Raw genomic sequence first — 5,491 nt, forward strand, 5'->3', positions numbered from 1 at the left:
GCCTTTTTTTCGTCAAAATCGATGATTTTATCGATTGTTTATATATGGCGGCGGCCATCATGTTTAATACGTAACGTCTGTCAGATGCATAGACCTAATATTAGGTCTAATAATCTGCAACGTTGCCTGTATGCCAGATCTTCTTGATGGGATCGGTTTTTTACTTGGTGGAAATTCATATTAATAGATAAACTGTATGGAAACTCATAATTTTCGCACAGCTATTCGAGCAGAAAATTCGGCAAGTTTATTTTCGAAATGAATAAATGGTAGTTCATATGGTGTTATTCTGGTTTTTTCGATATTGGCATCGGATTCAGTTTAGTACTCCTGAACATATACAGGGACATTGATGTTGACGAGGACGCTGTGATTACAAGGTTTTCAAAGGGTTCACAGACCAAATTTGATGTTGTGTTATACTTGCCAATTGTCTTCTTTTTTTTCATATGAAACAATAGATTTACAATTTTTTTTTAATTTCTACCTGAATAGATAAAACCGTGATAAGTAAATAAATATATTACAATATAACAAATACATAAGCGTACAAATTTTTTTACCGAAATTTGAGGCTTTATTGTAAATATACATTTGGTTATACATTTATGATTCGAAATATTGCCCATCGCTGGTCACTTTACTTTCTCACTTCTTTCGAGCAGCGTACGAATTGAAAAAACTGGTCATCTTTTGAAGCGAACCACGAATCGATCCAAGTTTTTAATTCTTCATAAGATAGGAAGTGCTGGTCAGCCAGGCTGTGTGCTATTGATCGAAACAAGTGATAGTCCGAGGAAGCAACGTCTGGAGAATACGTCGGGTGGGGTAGGAATTCCCATTTCAACTTTTTCAAGTATATCTTGACTTTCGCAACATGGAGTCGATCATTGTCATGCAGTAAAATCCATTCATCTACTCTCTCGTCGTATTGCGGCGGTTTGTCTCTCAATGCTCGACACAAACGCATTGATTGCGTTCGATAACGATCGCCTGTGATCGTTTCAGTCGGTTTTAACAACTCATAATACACTACGCCGAGCTGGTCCCACCAAATACTGAGCATGACCTTAGAACCGAGAATATTCGGTTTAGCCGTCGACGTGGAAGCATGGCCGGGATATCCACATGATTTTATGTGCTTGGGATTATCGTAATGATCTGTTTTCAGACAGACTAGCAATAATACTCTATGACCATAGAAATTTAAATATCTAATTACTTTACATGTGACAGGTATTTTCATTATCAAAGCTTCACTAATTTGATTTCACGAATTGAATTTCCGATATTCAAATGACAAAATTCTGGATATACTTTTCTCTAATTATGTGGCAAATCAGTTCTTTCCGGCACATTTTGTGGAACAAAATAGACTGGAACGGATTTATCTATTATTTGTCAAATTTGTGATACAGAAAACTGTTCTACCAACCAACATTTTTCAATGCAAAAATCACTAATTGATATTTATGGAAATTTCCGTCAATTTCAATAAAAAGGCAGTGAATTCGGGAACATAATGTTTAAAACTCGTACAGAAGGCTCATTCTACCACTCGGTCATTCTGAACTCTTGGAAGAATATCAATAAGTTCTGCACTTGTATTATAAATATCTAATTCCATATTCACGATGAATGCAATAGAATTATTGGTAGAACTCATCAAATTTTAAATCAGAAATTTCCTCATTTACTTGAAAGGATGTTGCATACTTCATGAATATCCATTATACTGGATGGAGTACCTACCTAGAAGAAAAAAACCTCTACCTACCAAATGAAATAAAATCATGCAGGACTCCTGTGTGCCAATTCTATTCATATGAAAAAGCGGTAGAATACATTTTATGAATTCAGGAAAAAATCAGCGTGGTGATGAAAAGGGAGTAACAGAAAGTTTGAAACATCCTTCCGAATTATCTTCTCGTCAATTGGTGGTAAATGTGGATATTTCTGATTGAATGCTCGACAAGTTCTCGAAACAATTCTGTTGCATTCACCGTGGATATGGAATAGATCCAGAATTTCATTATTTGAATAACGGGGATTCATATCATCAAATTATAATCTACTAGATTCAATAATGAGTACACCTGTCACTTTGAAATAATTGAATATTTGAAACGCACTCTAGAAACAGATTGAATGAAATTGACCCTACGTATAACATAAATTCATAAAATCTGGAATAACTCTTGAATTATTGAATTTGAGAGCATAATCATGTTTGAACACTACCCTTATTTTTACCATAGAATTCAACGAAATCACAAAAAAATAGGGTTCTGATTTGAAAATCGAAAGTTATGATCAAATTTTGTTCACAATTTTTGGCACAATATTTGAAACACCCTGTGATGATATTTTTCAAATTCAAGATATGCACGATATTCCAACATCATTCTAGTTTGTGAAAGTGAGTTGAGTATACGCATAGGATATTCACAGTGAAAATAATTCACGTGATAGTGACTATGGAAATTCTCTCTTTTTTACGGTTTTTTCTTAATATTTTGAAAACTATGAGAACTAACGCAATAATTTTAGCAGAGAGTAATTGAGAATGGAAATCTTTATAATATCTGAGACACAAAATGAAAAAAAATGTTTTTTTCGAAGAATTTTTTTTTTAATTCTTGTATAACCGGAAGTGCCAGAACTTCTAAGATATTTCAGCTGAATAGGTCATCATGAACAATGTCATATTCTGAATTTTCAGATTTCAAATCGGCCCCGTTCTCCAGAAACGTCTAATAGGCCTTCGAACCCTGTATAAATATTCATATAAATATCTAAATATAAATATTTTTGAGAGGTTAAGCTCGATATCGGTGTAATCTGGGATTTGGTCCCATAGAAAAACTCGAAACCCTTAACGGCGAACCCCCTCAAAATTTAAGGCTAGGACCGCCCTTGGTTTGTCGTCATGGAAAGTTATTTGCATCAAATATTTTCATGTGAGCAAGGGCGAACCGGTATGTTCTAGGAAAGAAGTCTTATAGAATTCTACCCTAGAATCAGCATAGGATACCGAGTGAATCGTCTAAAATCAGCTAACGATACATGGTTTCCGAAAAAAATCTTTTATTTTCTAGAGGGATACCCAGTGAAGGATCTACCGGCATAGTGACGGGGTCCAAGGGGCGGAGCCCCTTCGGCGAGCAGAGCGAGTGATTATTATAAAGTTGTTGCCTAAAAACTTGATTTGATTCGGAATGATCTCCATCATCTTCTTTTTTTTTGTCTTTCTACAAATTACCTACTTCGAAATAAATTAGGAATGAAGGCATCCAATAAAATTGAACCGAAATCAGGTGAGTGATCCGACTAAGCCTTGCAAATGTAAATCCTAACAGAAGCGGAGCTCGAAAATACGCTTCCTGGATTAGGACACCAAGAACTCGGCTTTTCCTCCTTATTCCGAATAATAAATGAACATGGAAGCAAATAACGAATTCCAAAAGTTAGAGAAAGCATAAAGAGCATTTTCGATCGGAAAAGTTCATGTAAGGCTTTGAGATTTTATTCATGGAAAAAATTATATCGAATCAGTTGGACTCTTGCAGAGGAGGCATAAGGCATATATAGGGTGTCAATTTGAAAAAGTACCTCCTTTAATATCATGGCAATGTTAGCAAACCATAGGAAAAAACATCCTTAGGATGATTTTGTTTATGCTGTTAGTTATTGAATCTCTTGTGAGTTATCTTTCAAATAAAATTTATACTTTACTTATTACTTTATATGCTTTACCACATTACACTCTAGCCTACCAAAGGTAGATGAAGACGAAACAATTTTTAAAGTTAATAGTTTTTTCCATAAAACCTTCCAAATCATAAAAAATCGAAATATCTCGAGAACGGTGTGTTTTTAAGCAACTGAAACTCCGAACAATTCTGACGGTTGAGCATCGCTGGCAACGATTACAGAGTGCTGCAGAGAACATCAACATTGGAATGTGGAATGGCATCAGGTCGTCTTTTCTGATGAATCTCGATTCTCCCTGGGTGCACATGATGGCCGAAGAAGGGTTAGACGATGTCGGAGAGAAATACGTGAACCTCATTTTGATGTTGAGCGTCATATGTGCACCAGACAGTAGGCGTTATGGTATGGGGTGCTATTGCACATGCAAGTAGGGCCACCTTTAGTCTTTATTCGAGGTATTAACATGACAGCGCTGCGTTACCTTCAAGAAATAGTAGAGCCATTTGTTCTCCCATACCTTAACCGGCTCGATAATACAATATTTCAGTAAGATAATACCCGACCTCATGTTGCCAGAGTTAGTTTAAACTTTCTTGAAGCGATCCATGAGATTCTTTTGCCATGGCCACCCAGATACTCCGATCTTTCACCCATAGAGCATGTTCGGGCATCATGGGTAGAAGGCTTGGAAATTTACCTCAGCCCCCACGGACTTTGGCGGCTCTAAGACATGAAGTATCTCTCAAGAAGAAATAGACCATCTTATTATCAATGCCGAGACGTGTTGGGGAGTGTATAGATAATCGCAGTGAACAAAAACATTATCAACAAAATTATTGAAAAAAAATTGTAAACCCTTCGTTTTTTTCTCCAAATTTCAATCATTTACTCCTTGCTATACTATTCATGTTTTAACAAAGAAAAAACATAAATTTAAACAGCTCCTTTTAGGTGTTGCAGTTTCTTTGTCAGTAAGTTAACCGACACAGTTCTGGTCTCCAAGTTTGCAATTGGCTTATGACTAAATGAGCGCTTTACTTGAAGTTGTATCTTGCTTGTAGGTATTTGAGGACCTACACATTTTTTTCAAAATTGCATTAATAGCTATAAAAAATCAAAGTTGAGAATTTCAAAGAGGATATTTTTCTCCTCGAATATTTCCTAAAGTTTATTCTTGAAAAAACCACAAGTAGATGAATTCTCAACCATTAATACTCACGGATAGTTGAGTTATTCGAAACCCGGTATAAATTTATCTGTGTGCATTCATCACGGATGTCATAAATGCTTCCAGTTAATAAATTTCCCGAAGAAAAAGAATCGTTAACACGGTCTTATGTCATTTCAAGTGGTGAATACGCTTTCTCCTAACTTCCTAAAACACTTGACTTAATCAGCCCCTGATTTATTTGAGGGGATTTCTGGATATGGCAACATTATTACAGCCTGATTTATATGCGAGTATTCTGCTGTTGACATTTCAGTTATCATAGTAGGACCTTTCGGATATAGAAAATGAGGAAAGCAGTGACTTCACTGCTTTCCTCATTTTTCTATATGAGGAAAGCAGTGACTTCACCGCTTTCCTCATTTTTTATATCCGAAAGGTAAGTAAGGCGCTTTTGAGCGCTCGTTCATTTATACGCCGATTGGGGATACACCATTGGGGACACATTCATGCCTATATACAGATATGCAGTATCAAAGGCAGCAATTAGCTCAGCAATGAACGATTGCTCAAAAGTACCTCACTTTACGTTATTTTTTTTAGAAGGGT

The sequence above is a fragment of the Harmonia axyridis genome, chromosome 4 (assembly GCF_914767665.1).
Source record: "Harmonia axyridis chromosome 4, icHarAxyr1.1, whole genome shotgun sequence".
Lineage (NCBI taxonomy): Eukaryota > Metazoa > Arthropoda > Insecta > Coleoptera > Coccinellidae > Harmonia > Harmonia axyridis.